Source organism: Oncorhynchus kisutch, unplaced genomic scaffold, assembly GCF_002021735.2.
Source record: "Oncorhynchus kisutch isolate 150728-3 unplaced genomic scaffold, Okis_V2 scaffold2065, whole genome shotgun sequence".
Lineage (NCBI taxonomy): Eukaryota > Metazoa > Chordata > Actinopteri > Salmoniformes > Salmonidae > Oncorhynchus > Oncorhynchus kisutch.
Window position 1 is genome coordinate 16,714 of NW_022264010.1, and position 20,863 is coordinate 37,576.

General features: G+C 41.6%; 43 non-coding genes across 43 annotated transcripts; all 43 read right to left on the bottom strand.

The window, feature by feature from the left end:
- Positions 1–88: 88 nt before the first annotated feature.
- Positions 89–160, bottom strand: trnaq-uug (transfer RNA glutamine (anticodon UUG)). Its single transcript has one exon. It is a non-coding gene; the product is annotated as a tRNA-Gln (tRNA).
- Positions 161–573: 413 nt separating this feature from the next.
- On the bottom strand, positions 574–645 carry trnaq-cug (transfer RNA glutamine (anticodon CUG)). The gene has a single exon. It is a non-coding gene; the product is annotated as a tRNA-Gln (tRNA).
- Positions 646–1,169: 524 nt separating this feature from the next.
- On the bottom strand, positions 1,170–1,241 carry trnaq-cug (transfer RNA glutamine (anticodon CUG)). The gene has a single exon. It is a non-coding gene; the product is annotated as a tRNA-Gln (tRNA).
- A 115-nt stretch (positions 1,242–1,356) lies between these two features.
- trnaq-uug (transfer RNA glutamine (anticodon UUG)) lies at positions 1,357–1,429 on the bottom strand. Its single transcript has one exon. It is a non-coding gene; the product is annotated as a tRNA-Gln (tRNA).
- A 412-nt stretch (positions 1,430–1,841) lies between these two features.
- Positions 1,842–1,913, bottom strand: trnaq-cug (transfer RNA glutamine (anticodon CUG)). Its single transcript has one exon. It is a non-coding gene; the product is annotated as a tRNA-Gln (tRNA).
- Positions 1,914–2,028: 115 nt separating this feature from the next.
- Positions 2,029–2,100, bottom strand: trnaq-uug (transfer RNA glutamine (anticodon UUG)). The gene has a single exon. It is a non-coding gene; the product is annotated as a tRNA-Gln (tRNA).
- A 1,280-nt stretch (positions 2,101–3,380) lies between these two features.
- trnaq-uug (transfer RNA glutamine (anticodon UUG)) lies at positions 3,381–3,452 on the bottom strand. Its single transcript has one exon. It is a non-coding gene; the product is annotated as a tRNA-Gln (tRNA).
- Positions 3,453–3,865: 413 nt separating this feature from the next.
- Positions 3,866–3,937, bottom strand: trnaq-cug (transfer RNA glutamine (anticodon CUG)). The gene has a single exon. It is a non-coding gene; the product is annotated as a tRNA-Gln (tRNA).
- A 116-nt stretch (positions 3,938–4,053) lies between these two features.
- Positions 4,054–4,125, bottom strand: trnaq-uug (transfer RNA glutamine (anticodon UUG)). The gene has a single exon. It is a non-coding gene; the product is annotated as a tRNA-Gln (tRNA).
- Positions 4,126–4,539: 414 nt separating this feature from the next.
- On the bottom strand, positions 4,540–4,612 carry trnaq-cug (transfer RNA glutamine (anticodon CUG)). The gene has a single exon. It is a non-coding gene; the product is annotated as a tRNA-Gln (tRNA).
- Positions 4,613–4,729: 117 nt separating this feature from the next.
- On the bottom strand, positions 4,730–4,801 carry trnaq-uug (transfer RNA glutamine (anticodon UUG)). Its single transcript has one exon. It is a non-coding gene; the product is annotated as a tRNA-Gln (tRNA).
- Positions 4,802–5,219: 418 nt separating this feature from the next.
- trnaq-cug (transfer RNA glutamine (anticodon CUG)) lies at positions 5,220–5,292 on the bottom strand. The gene has a single exon. It is a non-coding gene; the product is annotated as a tRNA-Gln (tRNA).
- A 118-nt stretch (positions 5,293–5,410) lies between these two features.
- On the bottom strand, positions 5,411–5,482 carry trnaq-uug (transfer RNA glutamine (anticodon UUG)). The gene has a single exon. It is a non-coding gene; the product is annotated as a tRNA-Gln (tRNA).
- Positions 5,483–5,897: 415 nt separating this feature from the next.
- On the bottom strand, positions 5,898–5,970 carry trnaq-cug (transfer RNA glutamine (anticodon CUG)). Its single transcript has one exon. It is a non-coding gene; the product is annotated as a tRNA-Gln (tRNA).
- A 609-nt stretch (positions 5,971–6,579) lies between these two features.
- trnaq-cug (transfer RNA glutamine (anticodon CUG)) lies at positions 6,580–6,651 on the bottom strand. Its single transcript has one exon. It is a non-coding gene; the product is annotated as a tRNA-Gln (tRNA).
- A 115-nt stretch (positions 6,652–6,766) lies between these two features.
- Positions 6,767–6,838, bottom strand: trnaq-uug (transfer RNA glutamine (anticodon UUG)). The gene has a single exon. It is a non-coding gene; the product is annotated as a tRNA-Gln (tRNA).
- A 605-nt stretch (positions 6,839–7,443) lies between these two features.
- Positions 7,444–7,515, bottom strand: trnaq-uug (transfer RNA glutamine (anticodon UUG)). The gene has a single exon. It is a non-coding gene; the product is annotated as a tRNA-Gln (tRNA).
- Positions 7,516–8,610: 1,095 nt separating this feature from the next.
- On the bottom strand, positions 8,611–8,682 carry trnaq-cug (transfer RNA glutamine (anticodon CUG)). The gene has a single exon. It is a non-coding gene; the product is annotated as a tRNA-Gln (tRNA).
- Positions 8,683–8,797: 115 nt separating this feature from the next.
- trnaq-uug (transfer RNA glutamine (anticodon UUG)) lies at positions 8,798–8,869 on the bottom strand. The gene has a single exon. It is a non-coding gene; the product is annotated as a tRNA-Gln (tRNA).
- A 414-nt stretch (positions 8,870–9,283) lies between these two features.
- Positions 9,284–9,355, bottom strand: trnaq-cug (transfer RNA glutamine (anticodon CUG)). The gene has a single exon. It is a non-coding gene; the product is annotated as a tRNA-Gln (tRNA).
- A 115-nt stretch (positions 9,356–9,470) lies between these two features.
- Positions 9,471–9,542, bottom strand: trnaq-uug (transfer RNA glutamine (anticodon UUG)). Its single transcript has one exon. It is a non-coding gene; the product is annotated as a tRNA-Gln (tRNA).
- Positions 9,543–9,957: 415 nt separating this feature from the next.
- trnaq-cug (transfer RNA glutamine (anticodon CUG)) lies at positions 9,958–10,029 on the bottom strand. Its single transcript has one exon. It is a non-coding gene; the product is annotated as a tRNA-Gln (tRNA).
- Positions 10,030–10,145: 116 nt separating this feature from the next.
- Positions 10,146–10,217, bottom strand: trnaq-uug (transfer RNA glutamine (anticodon UUG)). The gene has a single exon. It is a non-coding gene; the product is annotated as a tRNA-Gln (tRNA).
- Positions 10,218–10,885: 668 nt separating this feature from the next.
- On the bottom strand, positions 10,886–10,957 carry trnaq-cug (transfer RNA glutamine (anticodon CUG)). The gene has a single exon. It is a non-coding gene; the product is annotated as a tRNA-Gln (tRNA).
- Positions 10,958–11,750: 793 nt separating this feature from the next.
- trnaq-uug (transfer RNA glutamine (anticodon UUG)) lies at positions 11,751–11,822 on the bottom strand. Its single transcript has one exon. It is a non-coding gene; the product is annotated as a tRNA-Gln (tRNA).
- Positions 11,823–12,428: 606 nt separating this feature from the next.
- On the bottom strand, positions 12,429–12,501 carry trnaq-uug (transfer RNA glutamine (anticodon UUG)). Its single transcript has one exon. It is a non-coding gene; the product is annotated as a tRNA-Gln (tRNA).
- Positions 12,502–12,915: 414 nt separating this feature from the next.
- On the bottom strand, positions 12,916–12,987 carry trnaq-cug (transfer RNA glutamine (anticodon CUG)). The gene has a single exon. It is a non-coding gene; the product is annotated as a tRNA-Gln (tRNA).
- A 603-nt stretch (positions 12,988–13,590) lies between these two features.
- trnaq-cug (transfer RNA glutamine (anticodon CUG)) lies at positions 13,591–13,662 on the bottom strand. Its single transcript has one exon. It is a non-coding gene; the product is annotated as a tRNA-Gln (tRNA).
- Positions 13,663–13,779: 117 nt separating this feature from the next.
- trnaq-uug (transfer RNA glutamine (anticodon UUG)) lies at positions 13,780–13,851 on the bottom strand. The gene has a single exon. It is a non-coding gene; the product is annotated as a tRNA-Gln (tRNA).
- A 601-nt stretch (positions 13,852–14,452) lies between these two features.
- Positions 14,453–14,524, bottom strand: trnaq-uug (transfer RNA glutamine (anticodon UUG)). Its single transcript has one exon. It is a non-coding gene; the product is annotated as a tRNA-Gln (tRNA).
- Positions 14,525–15,191: 667 nt separating this feature from the next.
- trnaq-cug (transfer RNA glutamine (anticodon CUG)) lies at positions 15,192–15,263 on the bottom strand. Its single transcript has one exon. It is a non-coding gene; the product is annotated as a tRNA-Gln (tRNA).
- A 598-nt stretch (positions 15,264–15,861) lies between these two features.
- On the bottom strand, positions 15,862–15,933 carry trnaq-cug (transfer RNA glutamine (anticodon CUG)). Its single transcript has one exon. It is a non-coding gene; the product is annotated as a tRNA-Gln (tRNA).
- Positions 15,934–16,048: 115 nt separating this feature from the next.
- trnaq-uug (transfer RNA glutamine (anticodon UUG)) lies at positions 16,049–16,120 on the bottom strand. The gene has a single exon. It is a non-coding gene; the product is annotated as a tRNA-Gln (tRNA).
- Positions 16,121–16,531: 411 nt separating this feature from the next.
- On the bottom strand, positions 16,532–16,603 carry trnaq-cug (transfer RNA glutamine (anticodon CUG)). Its single transcript has one exon. It is a non-coding gene; the product is annotated as a tRNA-Gln (tRNA).
- A 1,106-nt stretch (positions 16,604–17,709) lies between these two features.
- On the bottom strand, positions 17,710–17,781 carry trnaq-cug (transfer RNA glutamine (anticodon CUG)). The gene has a single exon. It is a non-coding gene; the product is annotated as a tRNA-Gln (tRNA).
- A 115-nt stretch (positions 17,782–17,896) lies between these two features.
- Positions 17,897–17,967, bottom strand: trnaq-uug (transfer RNA glutamine (anticodon UUG)). Its single transcript has one exon. It is a non-coding gene; the product is annotated as a tRNA-Gln (tRNA).
- A 410-nt stretch (positions 17,968–18,377) lies between these two features.
- Positions 18,378–18,449, bottom strand: trnaq-cug (transfer RNA glutamine (anticodon CUG)). Its single transcript has one exon. It is a non-coding gene; the product is annotated as a tRNA-Gln (tRNA).
- A 114-nt stretch (positions 18,450–18,563) lies between these two features.
- trnaq-uug (transfer RNA glutamine (anticodon UUG)) lies at positions 18,564–18,635 on the bottom strand. The gene has a single exon. It is a non-coding gene; the product is annotated as a tRNA-Gln (tRNA).
- A 410-nt stretch (positions 18,636–19,045) lies between these two features.
- Positions 19,046–19,116, bottom strand: trnaq-cug (transfer RNA glutamine (anticodon CUG)). The gene has a single exon. It is a non-coding gene; the product is annotated as a tRNA-Gln (tRNA).
- A 115-nt stretch (positions 19,117–19,231) lies between these two features.
- On the bottom strand, positions 19,232–19,303 carry trnaq-uug (transfer RNA glutamine (anticodon UUG)). Its single transcript has one exon. It is a non-coding gene; the product is annotated as a tRNA-Gln (tRNA).
- A 665-nt stretch (positions 19,304–19,968) lies between these two features.
- Positions 19,969–20,040, bottom strand: trnaq-cug (transfer RNA glutamine (anticodon CUG)). Its single transcript has one exon. It is a non-coding gene; the product is annotated as a tRNA-Gln (tRNA).
- Positions 20,041–20,151: 111 nt separating this feature from the next.
- trnaq-uug (transfer RNA glutamine (anticodon UUG)) lies at positions 20,152–20,222 on the bottom strand. Its single transcript has one exon. It is a non-coding gene; the product is annotated as a tRNA-Gln (tRNA).
- Positions 20,223–20,630: 408 nt separating this feature from the next.
- On the bottom strand, positions 20,631–20,702 carry trnaq-cug (transfer RNA glutamine (anticodon CUG)). Its single transcript has one exon. It is a non-coding gene; the product is annotated as a tRNA-Gln (tRNA).
- Between the last annotated feature and the right edge of the window lie 161 nt (positions 20,703–20,863).

Below are 20,863 nucleotides of genomic sequence, written 5' to 3' on the forward strand. Positions count from 1 at the left end.
CGATTTTCCTGTCATTTGTACACCGGATAAACATCAGATTATGAGGTTTTTGGTTGGCCATGTGAATAATTCAGCACCAAAAATAGGAAGGTTCTACCGAGATTTGAACTCGGATCACTGGATTCAAAGTCCAGAGTGCTAACCATTACACCATAGAACCATATTCTAAATCCACATGGAAATTGAAAAAAAAAAATCTGCCTGTAATTAGCAACAGCGGACTGTCGTTCCTTCACGTGCTGCAAATACTTTCAACTGACAACAATATTTGGACAGCTATATTCTATTTCCACGAGGCAAATTAATTGACATGGTAGTATCGTCCAAGATTTAAACTCGGATTGTAGGATTCAGAGTCCTGAGTGATAACCTTTACAGCATAGAACCCTGTAGTCCAATTTTCTGTTTCCTGGCCAGAAACGGTGTCAACTACCAGGCACTCATAGTATGCGTTTACCGTAGGCTAGCCATTCGTGCGTAACAAGAGTGCTTATCGACTCCCACCCACTTGTTTCTTTCACGCAACTATTTTAAAGTTGACAGGGGAGGAGTGTGTCACTGCAAAATCAAGGTAGGTCCTACCGAGATTTGAACTCGGATCGCAGGATTCAGAGTCCTGAGTGCTAACCATTACACCATAGAACCCTATACAGAGTATTTATTGTAGAGTTCCGATTTTCCTGTCATTTGTACACCGCACTCATAGTATGAGGTTTTTGGTTGGCCAGTGAATAATTCAGCACCAAAAGGCTTCTCCGAGATCCTCATCCATTGTTGCTTTCAACCATATTTCTAAATCCACATTGAAAAAAAAAAATCTGCTGTAATTAGCAACAGCGGACTGTCGTTCCTTCACGTGCTGCAAATTCTTTCAACTGACATAATATTTGGACAGCTATATTCTACCACGAGGCAAATAATCTGTCAAGGCCCCGGATTGGAATCGGGGTCCTGAGTGATACCTAAGCATTGAACCGTAGTCAATACTCTGTTTCCTGGCCAGGAAACGGTGTCAACTAACCAACAGGCACTCATAGTATGCGTTTTACCGTAGGCTAGCCCATTCGTGGCGTAACAAGAGTGGCTTATCGACCTTCCCACCACTTGTCTTCTTTCACGCAACTATTTAAAGTTGACAGGGGAGGAGTGTGTCACTGCAAAATCAAGGTAGGTCCTACCGAGATTTGAACTCGGATCGCAGGATTCAGAGTCCTGAGTGCTAACCATTACACCATAGAACCCTATACAGAGTATTTATTGTAGAGTTCCGATTTTTCCTGTCATTTGTACACCGGATAAACATCAGATTATGAGGTTTTTGGTTGGCCATGTGAATAATTCAGCACCAAAAATAGGAAGTTCTACCGAGATTTTGAACTCGGATCACTGGATTCAAAGTCCAGAGTGCTAACCATTACACCATAGAACCATATTCTAAATCCACATGGAAATTGAAAAAAAAAAATCTGCCTGTAATTAGCAACAGCGGACTGTCGTTCCTTCACGTGCTGCAAATACTTTCAACTGACAACAATATTTGGACAGCTATATTCTATTTCCACGAGGCAAATTAATTGACATGGTAGTATCGTCCAAGATTTAAACTCGGATTGTAGGATTCAGAGTCCTGAGTGATAACCTTTACAGCATAGAACCCTGTAGTCAATACTCTGTTTCCTGGCCAGAAACGGTGTCAACTACCAGGCACTCATAGTATGCGTTTACCGTAGGCTAGCCATTCGTGCGTAACAAGAGTGCTTATCGACTCCCACCCACTTGTTTCTTTCACGCAACTATTTTAAAGTTGACAGGGGAGGAGTGTGTCACTGCAAAATCAAGGTAGGTCCTACCGAGATTTGAACTCGGATCGCAGGATTCAGAGTCCTGAGTGCTAACCATTACACCATAGAACCCTATACAGAGTATTTATTGTAGAGTTCCGATTTTCCTGTCATTTGTACACCGGATAAACATCAGATTATGAGGTTTTTGGTTGGCCATGTGAATAATTCAGCACCAAAAATAGGAAGGTTCTACCGAGATTTGAACTCGGATCACTGGATTCAAAGTCCAGAGTGCTAACCATTACACCATAGAACCATATTCTAAATCCACATGGAAATTGAAAAAAAAAAATCTGCCTGTAATTAGCAACAGCGGACTGTCGTTCCTTCACGTGCTGCAAATACTTTCAACTGACAACAATATTTGGACAGCTATATTCTATTTCCACGAGGCAAATTAATTGACATGGTAGTATCGTCCAAGATTTAAACTCGGATTGTAGGATTCAGAGTCCTGAGTGATAACCTTTACAGCATAGAACCCTGTAGTCAATACTCTGTTTCCTGGCCAGAAACGGTGTCAACTACCAGGCACTCATGTATGCGTTTACCGGTAGGCTAAGCCATTCGTGCGTAACAAGAGTGCTTATCGACTCCCACCCACTTGTTTCTTTCACGCAACTATTTTAAAGTTTGACAGGGGAGGAGTGTGGTCACTGCAAAATCAAGTTAATGGTCCTACCGAGATTTTGAACTCGGATCGCAGGATTCAGAGTCCTGAGGTGGCTAACCATTACACCATAGAAACCCTATACAGAGTATTTATTGTAGAAGTTCCCGATTTTCCTGTCATTTGTACACCGGAAAACATCAGATTATGAGGGTTTTTGGTTGCCATGTGAATTAATCAGCACCAAAAATAGGAGGTTTCTACCGAGATTTGAACTCGGATTCACTGGATTCAAAGTCCAGAGATGCTAACCATTACCACCATAGAACCAGATTTCTAAATCCACATGGAAATTGAAAAAAAAAAAATCTGCGTGTAATTAGCAACAGCGGACTGTCGTTCCTTTCACGTGCTGCAAATACTTTCAACTGACAACAATTTTGGACAGCTATATTCTATTTCCACGAGGCAAATTAATTGACATGGTAGTATCGTCCAAGATTTAAACTCGGATTGTAGGATTCAGAGTCCTGAGTGATAACCTTTACAGCATAGAACCCTGTAATCAATACTCTGTTTCCTGGCCAGAAACGGTGTCAACTACCAGGCACTCATGTATGCGTTACCGTAGGCTAGCATTCGTGCGTAACAAGAGTGCTTATCGACTCCCACCCACTTGTTTCTTTCACGCAACTATTTAAAGTTGACAGGGGAGGAGTGTGTCACTGCAAAATCAAGGTAGGTCCTACCGAGATTTGAACTCGGATCGCAGGATTAGAGTCCTGAGTGCTAACCATTACACCATAGAACCCTATACAGAGATTTATTGTAGAGTTCCGATTTTCCTGTCATTTGTACACGCGATAAACATCAGATTATGAGGTTTTTGGTTGGCCATGTGAATAATTCAGCACCAACAATAGGAAGGTTTCTACCGAGATTTGAACTCGGATCACTGGATTCAAAGTCCAGAGTGCTAACCATTACACCATAGAACCATATTCTAAATCCACATGGAAATTGAAAAAAAAAAATCTGCGTGTAATTAGCAACAGCGGACTGTCGTTCCTTCACGTGCTGCAAAATACTTTCAACTGACAACAATATTTGGACAGCTATATTCTATTTCCACGAGGCAAATTAATTGACATGGTAGTATCGTCCAAGATTTAAACTCGGATTGTAGGATTCAGAGTCCTGAGTGATAACCTTTACAGCATAGAACCCTGTAGTCCAATACTCTGTTTCCTGGCCAGAAACGGTGTCAACTACCAGGCACTCATAGTATGCGTTTACCGTAGGCTAGCCATTCGTGCGTAACAAGAGTGCTTATCGACTCCCACCCACTTGTTTCTTTCACGCAACTATTTAAAGTTGACAGGGGAGGGTGTTGTCACTGCAAAATCAAGGTAGGTCCTACCGAGATTTGAACTCGGATCGCAGGATTCAGAGTCCTGAGTGCTAACCATTACACCATAGGAACCCTATACAGAGTATTTATTGTAGAGTTCCGATTTTCCTGTCATTTGTACACCGGATAAACATCAGATTATGAGGTTTTTGGTTGGCCATGTGAATAATTCAGCACCAAAAATAGGAAGGTTCTACCGAGATTTGAACTCGGATTACTGGATTCAAAGTCCAGAGTGCTAACCATTACACCATAGAACCATATTCTAAATCCACATGGAAATTGAAAAAAAAAAATCTGCGTGTAATTAGCAACAGCGGACTGTCGTTCCTTCACGTGCTGCAAATACTTTCAACTGACAACAATATTTGGACAGCTATATTCTATTTCCACGAGGCAAATTAATTGACATGGTAGTATCGTCCAAGATTTAAACTCGGATTGTAGGATTCAGAGTCCTGAGTGATAACCTTTACAGCATAGAACCCTGTAGTCAATACTCTGTTTCCTGGCCAGAAACGGTGTCAACTACCAGGCACTCATAGTATGCGTTTACCGTAGGCTAGCCATTCTCGTGCGTAACAAGAGTGCTTATCGACTCCCACCCACTTGTTTCTTTCACGCAACTATTTTAAAGTTGACAGGGGAGGAGTGTGTCACTGCAAAATCAAGGTAGGTCCTACCGAGATTTGAAATCGGATCGCAGGATTCAGAGTCCTGAGTGCTAACCCATTACACCATAGAACCCTATACAGAGTATTTATTGTAGAGTTCCGATTTTTCCTGTCATTTGTACACCGGAATAAACATCAGATTATGAGGTTTTTGGTTGGCCATGTGAATAATTCAGCACCAAAAATAGGAAGGTTCTACCGAGATTTGAACTCGGATCACTGGATTCAAAGTCCAGAGTGCTAACCATTACACCATAGAACCATATTCTAAATCCACATGGAAATTGAAAAAAAAAAAATCTGCGTGTAATTAGCAACAGCGGACTGTCGTTCCTTCACGTGCTGCAAATACTTTCACCTGACAACAATATTTGGACAGCTATATTCTATTTCCATCGAGGGCAAATTAATTGACATGGTAGTATCGTCCAAGATTTTTAAACTCGGATGTAGGATTCAGAGTCCTGGTAGTGATAACCTTTACAGCATAGAACCCTGTAGTCAATACTCTGTTTCCTGGCCAGAACGGTGTCAACTACCAGGCACTCATAGTATGCGTTTACCGTAGGCTAGCCATTCGTGCGTAACAAGAGTGCTTATCGACTCCCACCCCACTTGTTTCTTTCACGCAACTATTTTAAAGTTGACAGGGGAGGAGTGTGTCACTGCAAAATCAAGGTAGGTCCTACCGAGATTTGAACTCGGATCGCAGGATTCAGAGTCCTGAGTTGCTAACCATTACACCATAGAACCCTATACAGAGTATTTATTGTAGAGTTCCGATTTTCCTGTCATTTGTACACCGGATATAAACATCAGATTATGAGGTTTTTGGTTGGCCATGTGAATAATTCAGCACCAAAAATAGGAAGGTTTCTACCGAGATTTGAACTCGGATCACTGGATTCAAAGTCCAGAGTGCTAACCATTACACCATAGAACCATATTCTAAATCCACATGGAAATTGAAAAAAAAAAATCTGCCGTGTAATTAGCAACAGCGGACTGTCGTTCCTTCACGTGCTGCAAATACTTTCAACTGACAACAATATTTGGACAGCTATATTCTATTTCCACGAGGCAAATTAATTAGACATGGTAGTATCGTCCAAGATTTAAACTCGGATTGTAGGATTCAGAGTCCTGAGTGATAACCTTTACAGCATAGAACCCTGTAGTCAATACTCTGTTTCCTGGCCAGAAACGGTGTCAACTACCAGGCACTCATAGTATGCGTTTACCGTAGGCTAGCCATTCGTGCGTAACAAGAGTGCTTATCGACTCCCACCCACTTGTTTCTTTCACGCAACTATTTTAACGTTGACAGGGGAGGGAGTGTGTCACTGCAAAATCAAGGTAGGTCCTACCGAGATTTGAACTCGGATCGCAGGCATTCAGAGTCCTGAGTGCTAACCATTACACCATAGAACCCTATACAGAGTATTTATTGTAGAGTTCCGATTTTCCTGTCATTTGTACACCGGAATAAACATCAGATTATGAGGTTTTTGGTTGGCCATGTGAATAATTCAGCCACCAAAAAATAGGAAGTGTTCTACCGGAGATTTGGAACTCGGATCACTGGATTTCAAAGTCCAGAGTGCTAACCATTACACCATAGAACCATATCTAAATCCACATGGAAATTGAAAAAAAAAAAATCTGCGTGTAATTAGCAACAGCGGACTGTCGTTCCTTCACGTGCTGCAAATACTTTCAACTGACAACAATATTGGACAGCTATATTCTATTTCCACGAGGGCAAATTAATTGACATGGTAGTATCGTCCAAGAATTTAAACTCGGATTGTAGGATTCAGAGTCCGTGAGTGATAACCTTTACAGCCATAGAACCCTGTAGTCAATACTCTGTTTCCTGGCCAGAAACGGTGTCAACTACCAGGCACTCATAGTATGCGTTTACCGTAGGCTAGCCATTCGTGCGTAACAAGAGTGCTTATCGACTCCCACCCACTTGTTTCTTTCACGCAACTATTTTAAAGTTGACAGGGGAGGAGTGTGTCACTGCAAAATCAAGGTAGGTCCTACCGAGATTTGAACTCGGATCGCAGGATTCAGAGTCCTGAGTGCTAACCATTACACCATAGAACCCTATACAGAGTATTTATTGTAGAGTTCCGATTTTCCTGTCATTTGTACACCGGATAAACATCAGATTATGAGGTTTTTGGTTGGCCATGTGAATAATTCAGCACCAAAAATAGGAAGGTTCTACCGAGATTTGAACTCGGATCACTGGATTCAAAGTCCAGAGTGCTAACCATTACACCATAGAACCATATTCTAAATCCACATGGAAATTGAAAAAAAAAAATTCTGCGTGTAATTAGCAACAGCGGACTGTCGTTCCTTCACGTGCTGCAATACTTTCAACTGACAACAATATTTGGACAGCTATATTCTATTTCCACGAGGCAAATTAATTGACATGGTAGTATCGTTCCAAGATTTAAACTCGGATTGTAGGATGTCAGAGTCCTGAGTGATAACCTTTACAGCATAGAACCCTGTAGTCAATACGCTGTTTCCTGGCCAGAAACGGTGTCAACTACCAGGCACTCATAGTATGCGTTTACCGTAGGCTAGCCATTCGTGCCGTAACAAGAGTGCTTATCGACTCCCACCCACTTGTTTCTTTCACGCAACTATTATTAAGTTGACAGGGGAGGACTGTGTCACTGCCAAATCAAGGTAGGGTCCTACCGAGATTGAAACTCGGATCGCAGGATTCAGAGTCCCTGAGTGCTAACCATTACACCATAGAACCCTATACAGAGTATTTATTGTAGAGTTCCGATTTTCCTGTCATTTGTACACCGGATAAAACATCAGATTATGAGGTTTTTGGTTGGCCATGTGAATAATTCAGCACCAAAAATAGGAAGGTTCTACCGAGATTTGAACTCGGATCACTGGATTCAAAGTCCAGAGTGCTAACCATTACACCATAGAACCATATTCTAAATCCACATGGAAATTGAAAAAAAAAAAATCTGCGTGTAATTAGCAACAGCGGACTGTCGTTCCTTCACGTGCTGCAAATACTTTCAACTGACAACAATATTTGGACAGCTATATTCTATTTCCACGAGGCAAATTAATTGACATGGTAGTATCGTCCAAGATTTAAACTCGGATTGTAGGATTCAGAGTCCTGAGTGATAACCTTTACAGCATAGAACCCTGTAGTCAATACTCTGTTTCCTGGCCAGAAACGGTGTCAACTACCAGGCACTCATAGTATGCGTTTACCGTAGGCTAGCCATTCGTGCGTAACAAGAGTGCTTATCGACTCCCACCCACTTGTTTCTTTCACGCAACTATTTAAAAGTTGACAGGGGAGGAGTGTGTCACTGCAAAATCAAGGTAGGTACCTACCGAGATTTGAACTCGGATCGCAGGATTCAGAGTCCTGAGTGCTAACCATTACAACCATAGAACCCTATACAGAGTATTTATTGTAGAGTTCCGATTTTCCTGTCATTTGTACAACCGGATAAACATCAGATTATGAGGTTTTGGTTGGCCATGTGAATATTCAGCACCAAAAATAGGAAGGTTCTACTACCGAGATTTGAACTCGGATCAACTGGATTCAAAGTCCGAGAGTGCTAACCATTACAACCATAGAACCATATTCTAAATCCACATGGAAATTGAAAAAAAAAATTCTGCGTGTAATTAGCAACAGCGGGACTGTCCGTTCCTTCACGTGCTGCAAATACTTTCAACTGACAACAATATTTGGACAGCTATATTCTATTTCCACGAGGCAAATTAATTGACATGGTAGTATCGTCCAAGATTAAACTCGGATTGTCAGGATTCAGAGTCCTGAGTGATAACCTTTACAAGCATAGAACCCTGTAGTCAATACTCTGTTTCCTGGCCAGAAACGGTGGTCAACTACCAGGCACTCATAGTATGCGTTTACCGTAGGCTAGCCATTCGTGCGTAACAAGAGTGCTTATCGACTCCCACCCACTTGTTTCTTTCACGCAACTATTTTAAAGTTGACAGGGGAGGAGTGTGTCACTGCAAAATCAAGGTAGGTCCTACCGAGATTTGAACTCGGATCGCAGGATTCAGAGTCCTGAGTGCTAACCATTACACCATAGAACCCTATACAGAGTATTTATTGTAGAGTTCCGATTTTCCTGTCATTTGTACACCGGATAAACATCAGATTATGAGGTTTTTGGTTGGCCATGTGAATAATTCAGCACCAAAAATAGGAAGGTTCTACCGAGATTTGAACTCGGATCACTGGATTCAAAGTCCAGAGTGCTAACCATTACACCATAGAACCATATTTCTAAATCCACATGGAAATTGAAAAAAAAAAAATCTGCGTGTAATTAGCAACAGCGGACTGTCGTTCCTTCACGTGCTGCAAATACTTTCAACTGACAACAATATTTGGACAGCTATATTCTATTTCCACGAGGCAAATTAATTGACATGGTAGTATCGTCCAAGATTTAAACTCGGATTGTAGGATTCAGAGTCCTGAGTGATAACCTTTACAGCATAGAACCCTGTAGTCAATACTCTGTTTCCTGGCCAGAAACGGTGTCAACTACCAGGCACTCATAGTATGCGTTTACCGTAGGCTAGCCATTCGTGCGTAACAAGAGTGCTTATCGACTCCCACCCACTTGTTTCTTTCACGCAACTATTTTAAAGTTGACAGGGGAGGAGTGTGTCACTGCAAAATCAAGGTAGGTCCTACCGAGATTTGAACTCGGATCGCAGGATTCAGAGTCCTGAGTGCTAACCATTACACCATAGAACCCTATACAGAGTATTTATTGTAGAGTTCCGATTTTCCTGTCATTTGTACACCGGATAAACATCAGATTATGAGGTTTTTGGTTGGCCATGTGAATAATTCAGCACCAAAAATAGGAAGGTTCTACCGAGATTTGAACTCGGATCACTGGATTCAAAGTCCAGAGTGCTAACCATTACACCATAGAACCATATTCTAAATCCACATGGAAATTGAAAAAAAAAAAATCTGCGTGTAATTAGCAACAGCGGACTGTCGTTCCTTCACGTGCTGCAAATACTTTCAACTGACAACAATATTTGGACAGCTATATTCTATTTCCACGAGGCAAATTAATTGACATGGTAGTATCGTCCAAGATTTAAACTCGGATTGTAGGATTCAGAGTCCTGAGTGATAACCTTTACAGCATAGAACCCTGTAGTCAATACTCTGTTTCCTGGCCAGAAACGGTGTCAACTACCAGGCACTCATAGTATGCGTTTTACCGTAGGCTAGCCATGTCGTGCGTAACAAGAGTGCTTATCGACTCCCACCCACTTGTTTCTTTCACGCAACTATTTTAAAGTTGACAGGGGAGGAGTGTGTCACTGCAAAATCAAGGTAGGTCCTACCGAGATTTGAACTCGGATCGCAGGATTCAGAGTCCTGAGTGCTAACCATTACACCATAGAACCCTATACAGAGTATTTATTGTAGAGTTTCCGATTTTCCTGTCATTTGTACACCGGATAAACATCAGATTATGAGGTTTTTGGTTGGCCATGTGAATAATTCAGCACCAAAAATAGGAAGGTTCTACCGAGATTTGAACTCGGATCACTGGATTCAAAGTCCAGAGTGCTAACCATTACACCATAGAACCATATTCTAAATCCACATGGAAATTGAAAAAAAAAAATCTGCGTGTAATTAGCAACAGCGGACTGTCGTTCCTTCACGTGCTGCAAATACTTTCAACTGACAACAATATTTGGACAGCTATATTCTATTTCCACGAGGCAAATTAATTGACATGGTAGTATCGTCCAAGATTTAAACTCGGATTGTAGGATTCAGAGTCCTGAGTGATAACCTTTACAGCATAGAACCCTGTAGTCAATATTCTGTTTCCTGGCCAGAAACGGTGTCAACTACCAGGCACTCATAGTATGCGTTTACCGTAGGCTAGCCATTCGTGCGTAACAAGAGTGCTTATCGACTCCCACCCACTTGTTTCTTTCACGCAACTATTTAAAAGTTGACAGGGGAGGAGTGTGTCACTGCAAAATCAAGGTAGGTCCTACCGAGATTTGAACTCGGATCGCAGGATTCAGAGGTCCTGAGTGATAACCTTTACAGCATTGAACCCTGTAGTCAATACTCTGTTTCCTGGCCAGAACGGTGTCAACTACCAGGCACTCATAGTATGCGTTTACCGTAGGCTAGCCATTCGTGCGTAACAAGAGTGCTTATCGACTCCCACCCACTTGTTTCTTTCACGCAACTATTTTAAAGTTGACAGGGGAGGAGTGTGTCACTGCAAAATCAGGTAGGTCCTACCGAGATTTGAACTCGGATCGCAGGATTCAGAGTCCTGAGTGCTAACCATTACACCATAGAACCCTATACAGAGTATTTATTGTAGAGTTCCGATTTTCCTGTCATTTGTACACCGGATAAACATCAGATTATGAGGTTTTTGGTTGGCCATGTGAATAATTCAGCACCAAAAAATAGGAAGGTTCTACCGAGATTTGACTCGGATCACTGGATTCAAAGTCCAGAGTGCTAACCATTACACCATAGAACCATATTCTAAATCCACATGGAAATTTGAAAAAAAAAAATTCTGCGTGTTAATTAGCAAACAGCGGACTGTCGTTCCTTCACGTGCTGCAATACTTTCAACTGACAACAATATTTGGACAGCTATATTCTATTTCCACGAGGCAAATTAATTGACATGGTAGTATCGTCCAAGATTTAAAACTCGGATCGCAGGATTCAGAGTCCTGAGTGATAACCTTTACAGCATTGAACCCTGTAGTCAATACTCTGTTTCCTGGCCAGAAATGGTGTCAACTACCAGGCAACTCATAGTATGCGTTTACCGTAGGCTAGCCATTCGTGCGTAACAAGAGTGCTTATCGACTCCCACCCACTTGTTTCTTTCACGCAACTATTTTAAAGTTGACAGGGGAGGAGTGTGTCACTGCAAAATCAAGGTAGGTCCTACTAAGATTTGAACTAGGATCACAGGATTCAGAGTCCTGAAGTGCTAACCATTACACCATAGAACCCTATTACAGGTATTTATTGTAGAGTTCCGATTTTCCTGTCATTTGTTACACCGGATAAACATCAGATTATGAGGTTTTTGGTTTGGCCATGTGAATAATTCAGCACCAAAATAGGAAGGTTCTTCCGAGATTTGAACTTGGATCACTGGATTCAAAGTCCAGAGTGCTAACCATTACACCATAGAACCATATTTCTAAATCCACATGGAAATTGAAAAAAAAAAATCTGCCTGTAATTAGCAACAGCGGACTGTCGTTCCTTCACGTTGCTGCAAATACTTTCAACTGACAACAATATTTTGGACAGCTATATTCTATTTCCACGAGGCAAATTAATTGACATGGTAGTATCGTCCAAGATTTAAACTCGGATTGTAGGATTCAGAGTCCTGAGTATAACCTTTACAGCATAGAACCCTGTAGTCAATTTTCTGTTTCCTGGCCAGAAACGGCTGTCAACTACCAGGCACTCATAGTATGCGTTTACCGTAGGCTAGCCATTCGTGCGTAAACAAGAGTGTTTATCGACTCCCACCCACTTGTTTCTTTCACGCAACTATTTAAAAGTTGACAGGGGAGGAGTGTGTCACTGCAAAAATCAAGGTAGGTACAACCGAGATTTGAACTCGGATCGCAGGATTCAGAGTCCTGAGTTGCTAACCATTACACCATAGAACCCTATACAGAGTATTTATTGTAGAGTTCCGATTTTCCTGTTCATTTGTACACCGGATAAACATCAGATTATGAGGTTTTTGGTTGGCCATGTGAATAATTCAGCACCAAAAATAGGAAGGTTCTACCGAGATTTGAACTCGGATCACTGGATTCAAAGTCCAGAGTGCTAACCATTAACACCATAGAACCATATTCTAAATCCACATGGAAATTTGAAAAAAAAATTCTGCGTGAATTAGCAACAGCGGACTGTCGTTCCTTCAACGTGCTGCAAATACTTTCAACTGACAACAATATTTGGACAGCTATATTCTATTTCCACGAGGCAAATTAATTGACATGGTCAGTATCGTCCAAGATTTAAACTCGGATCGCAGGATTCAGAGTCCTGAGTGATAACCTTTACAGCATTGAACCCTGTAGTCAATACTCTGTTTCCTTGCCAGAAATGGTTCAACTACCAGGCACTCATAGTATGCGTTTACCGTATAGGCTAGCCATTCGTGCGTAACAAGAGTGCTTATCGACTCCCACCCACTTGTTTCTTTCACGCAACTATTTTAAAGTTGACAGGGGAGGAGTGTGTCACTGCAAAATCAAGGTAGGTCCTACTAAGATTTGAACTAGGATCACAGGATTCAGAGTCCTGAGTGCTAACCATTACACCATAGAACCCTATACAGAGTATTTATTGTAGAGTTCCGATTTTTCCTGTCATTTGTACACCGGATAAACATCAGATTATGAGGTTTTTGGTTGGCCATGTGAATAATCAGCACCAAAAATAGGAAGGTTCTACGAGATTTGAACTCGGATCACTGGATTAAAGTCCAGAGTGCTAACCATTACACCATAGAACCATATTTCTAAATCCACATGGAAATTGAAAAAAAAAAATCTGCCTGTAATTAGCACAGCGGACTGTCGTTCCCTTCACGTGCTGCAAATACTTTCAACTGACAACAAATCATTTGCGACAGGCTATATTCTATTCCACGAGGGCAAAATTAATTGACATGGTAGTATCGTCCAAGATTTAAACTCGGATTGTAGGATTCAGAGTCCTGAGTGATAACCTTTACAGCATAGAACCCTGTAAGTCAATACTCTGTTTCCTGGCCAGAAACGGTGTCCAACTACCAGGCACTCATAGTATGCGTTTACCGTAGGCTAGCCATTCGTGCGTAACAAGAGTGCTTATCGACTCCCACCACTTGTTCTTCACGCAACTATTTTAAAGTTGACAGGGGAGGAGTGTGTCACTGCAAAATCAAGGTTAGGTCCTACCGAGATTTGAACTCGGATCGCAGGATTCAGAGTCCTGAGTGCTAACCATTACACCATAGAACCCTTATACAGAGTATTTATTGTAGAGTTCCGATTTCCTGTCATTTGTACAACCGGAATAAACATCAGATTATGAGGTTTTTGGTTGGCCATGTGAATAATTCAGCACCAAAAATAGGAAGGTTCTACCGAGATTTGAACTCGGATCACTGGATTCAAAGTCCAGAGTGCTAACCATTACACCATAGAACCATATTCTAAATCCACATGGAAATTGAAAAAAAAAAATCTGCGGTAATTAGCAACAGCGGACTGTCGTTCCTTCACGTGCTGCAAATACTTTCAACTGACAACAATATTTGGACAGCTATATTCTATTTCCACGAGGCAAATTAATTGACATGGTAGTTATCGTCCAAGATTTAAACTCGGATTGTAGGATTCAGAGTCCTGAGTGATAACCTTTACAGCATAGAACCCTGTAGTCAATACTCTGTTTCCTGGCCAGAAACGGTGTCAACTACCAGGCACTCTAGTATGCGTTACCGTAGGCTAGCCATTCGTGCGTAACAAGAGTGCTTATCGACTCCCACCACTTGTTTCTTTAACGCAACTATTTTAAAGTTGACAGGGGAGGGAGTGTAGTCACTGCAAAAATCAAGGTTAGGTCCCCTACCAAGATTTGGAACTAGGATCACAGGATTCAGAGTCCTGAGTGCTAACCATTACACCATAGAACCCTATACGAGTATTTATTGTAGAGTTCCGATTTTCTTCATTTGTTACACCGGATAAACATCAGATTATGAGGTTTTTGGTTGGCCATGTGAATAATTCAGCACCAAAAATAGGAAGGTTCTACCGAGATTTGAACTCGGATCACTGGATTCAAAGTCCAGAGTGCTAACCATTACACCATAGAACCATATTCTAAATCCACATGGAAATTGAAAAAAAAAAATCTGCCTGTAATTAGCAACAGCGGACTGTCGTTCCTTCACGTGCTGCAAATACTTTCAACTGACAACAATATTTGGACAGCTATATTCTATTTCCACGAGGCAAATTAATTGACATGGTAGTATCGTCCAAGATTTAAACTCGGATTGTAGGATTCAGAGTCCTGAGTGATAACCTTTACAGCATAGAACCCTGTAGTCAATACTCTGTTCCTGGCCAGAAACGGTGTCAACTACCAGGCACTCATAGTATGCGTTTACCGTAGGCTAGCCATTCGTGCGTAACAAGAGTGCTTATCGACTCCCACCCACTTGTTTCTTTCACGCAACTATTTAAAGTTGACAGGGGAGGAGTGTGTCACTGCAAAATCAAGGTAGGTCCTACCGAGATTTGAACTCGGATCGCAGGATTCAGAGTCCTGAGTGATAACCTTTACAGCATGAACCCTGTAGTCAATACTCTGTTTCCTGGCCAGAAACGGTGTCAACTACCAGGCACTCATAGTATGCGTTTACCGTAGGCTAGCCATTCGTGCGTAACAAGAGTGCTTATCGACTCCCACCCACTTGTTTCTTTTCACGCAACTATTTTAAAGTTGACAGGGGAGGAGTGTGTCACTGCAAAATCAAGGTAGGTCCTACTAAGATTTGAACTCGGATCACAGGATTCAGAGTCCTGAGTGCTAACCATTACACCATAAGACCCTATACAGAGTATTATTGTAGAGTTCCGATTTTCTGTATTTGTACACCGGATAAACAATCAGATTATGAGGTTTTTGGTTGGCCATGTGAATAATTCAGCACCAAAAATAGGAAGGTTCTTGCCGAGATTTGAACTTGGATCACTGGATTCAAAGTTCCAGAGTGCTAACCATTACACCATAGAACCATATTCTAAATCCACATGGAAATTGAAAAAAAAAATCTGCTGTAATTAGCAACAGCGGACTGTCGTTCCTTCACGTGCTGCAAATACTTTCAACTGACAACAATATTTGGACAGCTATATTCTATTTCCACGAGGCAAATTAATTGACATGGTAGTATCGTCCAAGATTTAAACTCGGATTGTAGGATTCAGAGTCCTGAGTGATAACCTTTACAGCATAGAACCCTGTAGTCAATACTCTGTTTCCTGGCCAGAAACGGTGTCAACTACCAGGCACTCATAGTATGCGTTTACCGTAGGCTAGCCATTCGTGCGTAACAAGAGTGCTTATCGACTCCCACCCACTTGTTTCTTTCACGCAACTATTTTAAAAGTTGACAGGGGAGGAGTGTGTCACTGCAAAATCAAGGTAGGTCCTACCGAGATTTGAACTCGGATCGCAGGATTCAGAGTCCTGAGTGCTAACCATTACACCATAGAACCCTATACAGAGTATTTATTGTAGAGTTCCGATTTTCCTGTCATTTGTACACCGGATAAACATCAGATTATGAGGTTTTTGGTTGGCCATGTGAATAATTCAGCACCAAAAATAGGAAGGTTCTACCGAGATTTGAACTCGGATCACTGGATTCAAAGTCCAGAGTGCTAACCATTACACCATAGAACCATATTCTAAATCCACATGGAAATTGAAAAAAAAAATCTGCGTGTAATTAGCAACAGCGGACTGTCGTTCCTTCACGTGCTGCAAATACTTTCAACTGACAACAATATTTGGACAGCTATATTCTATTTCCACGAGGCAAATTAATTGACATGGTAGTATCGTCCAAGATTTAAACTCGGATTGTAGGATTCAGAGTCCTGAGTGATAACCTTTACAGCATAGAACCCTGTAGTCAATACTCTGTTTCCTGGCCAGAAACGGTGTCAACTACCAGGCACTCATAGTATGCGTTTACCGTAGGCTAGCCATTCGTGCGTAACAAGAGTGCTTATCGACTCCCACCCACTTGTTTCTTTCACGCAACTATTTAAAAGTTGACAGGGGAGGAGTGTGTCACTGCAAAATCAAGGTAGGTCCTACCGAGATTTGAACTCGGATCGCAGGATTCAGAGTCCTGAGTGCTAACCATTACACCATAGAACCCTATCAATATTTGTTTCCTGGCCAGAAATGGTGTCAACTACCAGGACTCATAGTATGAGTTTACCGTTGGCTAGCCATTCGTGCGTAACAAGAGTGCTTATCGACTCCCACCCACTTGTGTTCTTTCACCAACTATTTTTATTCAAAGTTGACCAGGGAGGAGTGTGTCACTGCAAACAAGGTAGGTCCTACAAGATTTTGAATTAAAACTATGATCACAGGATTCGAGTCTGATGCTAACCATTACACCATAGACCCCTATACAGAGTATTTATTTGGTAGATTTATTCCGATTTTCCTGTCATTTGTACACCGGATAACATCAGATTAATGAGGTTTGTTGGTTGGCCAGGTAATATGTCAGCACCAAAATAGGAGGTTTTCCGTATTTGAACTCGGATCACTGGAACAAAGTGCAGATGCTACCCACTTTTTCCTTAGACCATATTTCTAAATTGACAGGAAGTGTGTCACTGCAAAAAAAAAATCTGCCGTAATTTGAACTCGGACTGTCGTTCCTTCACGTGCTGCCAATTACTTCAACTGACAACAACATATTTGGACCGCTATATGTCTATTTCCACGAGCAAATTAATTGACATGGTAGTATGTCCAGATTTAAACTCGGATTGTAGGATTTCAGATCCTGATGTAACCTTTACAGCATAGAACCCTGTAGTCATACTCTGTTTCCTGGCCAGAAACGGGTCACCTACCAGGCCTCTAGTATCATTTACCGTAAATGCCATTCGTGCGTAAAAAAGTGTTTAATCGCTCCCACCCACTGTTTTCTTTCACGCACTATTTAAAAGTTTGACAGCTATATTGTTCCACGAGGCAAAAACAAGGTAGTATCGTCCAAGATTTAAACTCGGATTGTAGGATTCAGAGTCCTGAGTGATAACCTTTACAGCATAGAACCCTGTAGTCAATACTCTGTTTCCTGGCCAGAAACGGTGTCAACTACCAGGCACTCATAGTATGCGTTTACCGTAGGCTAGCCATTCGTGCGTAACAAGAGTGCTTATCGACTCCCACCCACTTGTTTCTTTCACGCAACTATTTTAAAGTTGACAGGGGAGAGTGTGTCACTGCAAAATCAAGGTAGGTCCTACCGAGATTTGAACTCGGATCGCAGGATTCAGAGTCCTGAGTGCTAACCATTACACCATAGAACCCTATACAGAGTATTTATTGTAGAGTTCCGATTTTCTGTCATTTGTACACCGGATAAACATCAGATTATGAGGTTTTTTGGTTGGCCATGTGAATAATTCAGCACCAAAAATAGGAAGGTTCTACCGAGATTTGAACTCGGATCACTGGATTCAAAGTCAGAGTGCTAACCATTACACCATAGAACCATATTCTAAATCCACATGGAAATTGAAAAAAAAAAATCTGCGTGTAATTAGCAACAGCGGACTGTCGTTCCTTCACGTGCTGCAAATACTTTCAACTGACAACATATTTGGACAGCTATATTCTATTTCCACGAGGCAAATAATTGACATGGTAGTATCGTCCAAGATTTAAACTCGGATTGTAGGATTCAGAGTCCTGAGTGATAACCTTTACAGCATAGAACCCTGTAGTCAATACTCTGTTTCCTGGCCAGAAACGGTGTCAACTACCAGGCACTCATAGTATGCGTTTACCGTAGGCTAGCCATTCGTGCGTAACAAGAGTGCTTATCGACTCCCACCCACTTGTTTCTTTCACGCAACTATTTAAAAGTTGACAGGGGAGGAGTGTGTCACTGCAAAATCAAGGTAGGTCCTACCGAGATTTGAACTCGGATCGCAGGATTCAGAGTCCTGAGTGCTAACCATTACACCATAGAACCCTATACAGAGTATTTATTGTAGAGTTCCGATTTTCCTGTCATTTGTACACCGGATAAACATCAGATTATGAGGTTTTTGGTTGGCCATGTGAATAATTCAGCACCAAAAATAGGAGGTTCTACCGAGATTTGAACTCGGATCACTGGATTCAAAGTCCAGAGTGCTAACCATTACACCATAGAACCATATTCTAAATCCACATGGAAATTGAAAAAAAAAATTGCCTGTAATTAGCAACAGCGGACTGTCGTTCCTTCACGTGCTGCAAATACTTTCAACTGACAACAATATTTGGACAGCTATATTCTATTTCCACGAGGCAAATTAATTGACATGGTAGTATCGTCCAAGATTTAAACTCGGATTGTAGGATTCAGAGTCCTGAGTGATAACCTTTACAGCATAGAACCCTGTAGTCAATACTCTGTTTCCTGGCCAGAAACGGTGTCAACTACCAGGCACTCATAGTATGCGTTTACCGTAGGCTAGCCATTCGTGCGTAACAAGAGTGCTTATCGACTCCCACCCACTTGTTTCTTTCACGCAACTATTTTAAAGTTGACAGGGGAGGAGTGTGTCACTGCAAAATCAAGGTAGGTCCTACCGAATTTGAACTCGGATCGCAGGATTCAGAGTCCTGAGTGCTAACCATTACACCATAGAACCCTATACAGAGTATTTATTGTAGAGTTCCGATTTTCCTGTCATTTGTACACCGGATAAACATCAGATTATGAGGTTTTTGGTTGGCCATGTGAATAATTCAGCACCAAAAATAGGAAGGTTCTACCGAGATTTGAACTCGGATCACTGGATTCAAAGTCCAGAGTGCTAACCATTACACCATAGAACCATATTCTAAATCCACATGGAAATTGAAAAAAAAAAATCTGCGTGTAATTAGCAACAGCGGACTGTCGTTCCTTCACGTGCTGCAAATACTTTCAACTGACAACAATATTTGGACAGCTATATTCTATTTCCACGAGGCAAATTAATTGACATGGTAGTATCGTCCAAGATTTAAACTCGGATTGTAGGATTCAGAGTCCTGAGTGATAACCTTTACAGCATAGAACCCTTTAGTCAATACTCTGTTTCCTGGCCAGAAACGGTGTCAACTACCAGGCACTCATAGTATGCGTTTACCGTAGGCTAGCCATTCGTGCGTAACAAGAGTGCTTTTCGACTCCCACCCACTTGTTTCTTTCACGCAACTATTTAAAGTTGACAGGGGAGGAGTGTGTCACTGCAAAATCAAGGTAGGTCCTACCGAGATTTGACTCGGATCGCAGGATTCAGAGTCCTGAGTGATAACCTTTACAGCATAGAACCCTGTATCAATACTCTGTTTCCTGGCCAGAAACGGTGTCAACTACCAGGCACTCATAGTATGCGTTTACCGTAGGCTAGCCATTCGTGCGTAACAAGAGTGCTTATCGACTCCCACCCACTTGTTTTTCTTTCACGCAACTTTTAAAGTTGACAGGGAGGAGTGTGTCACTGCAAAATCAAGGTAGGTCCTACCGAGATTTGAACTCGGATCGCAGGATTCAGAGTCCTGAGTGCTAACCATTACACCATAGAACCCTATACAGAGTATTTATTGTAGAGTTCCGATTTTCATGTCATTTGTTACACCGGAAAACATCGATATGAGGTTTTTGGTTGGCCATGTGAAAATTCAGCACCAAAATAGGAAGGTTCTACCGAGATTTGAACTCGGATCACTGGATTCAAAGTCCAGAGTGCTAACCATTACACCATAGACCATATTCTAAATCCACATGGAAATTGAAAAAAAAAAATTCTGCGGGTAATTAGCAACAGCGGACTGTCGTTCCTTCACGTGCTGCAAATACTTTCAACTGACAACATATTTGGACAGCTATATTCTATTTCCACGAGGCAAATTAATTGACATGTAGTATCGTCCAGATTTAAACTCGGATTGTAGGATTCAGAGTCCTGAGTGATAACCTTTACAGCATAGAACCCTGTAGTCAATACTCTGTTTCCTGGCCAGAAACGGTGTCAACTACCAGGCACTCATAGTATGCGTTTACCGTAGGCTAGCCATTCGTGCGTAACAAGAGTGCTTATCGACTCCCACCCACTTGTTTCTTTCACGCAACTATTTTAAAGTTGACAGGGAGGAGTTGTCACTGCAAAATCAAGGTAGGTCCTACCGAGATTTGAACTCGGATCGCAGGATTCAGAGTCCTGAGTGCTAACCATTACACCATAGAACCCTATACAGAGTCTTTATTGTAGAGTTCCGATTTCTGTCATTTGTACACCGATAAACATCAGATTATGAGTTTTGGTTGGCCATGTGAATAATTCAGCACCAAAATAGGAAGGTTCTACCGAGATTTGAACTCGGATCACTGGATTCAAAGTCCAGAGTGCT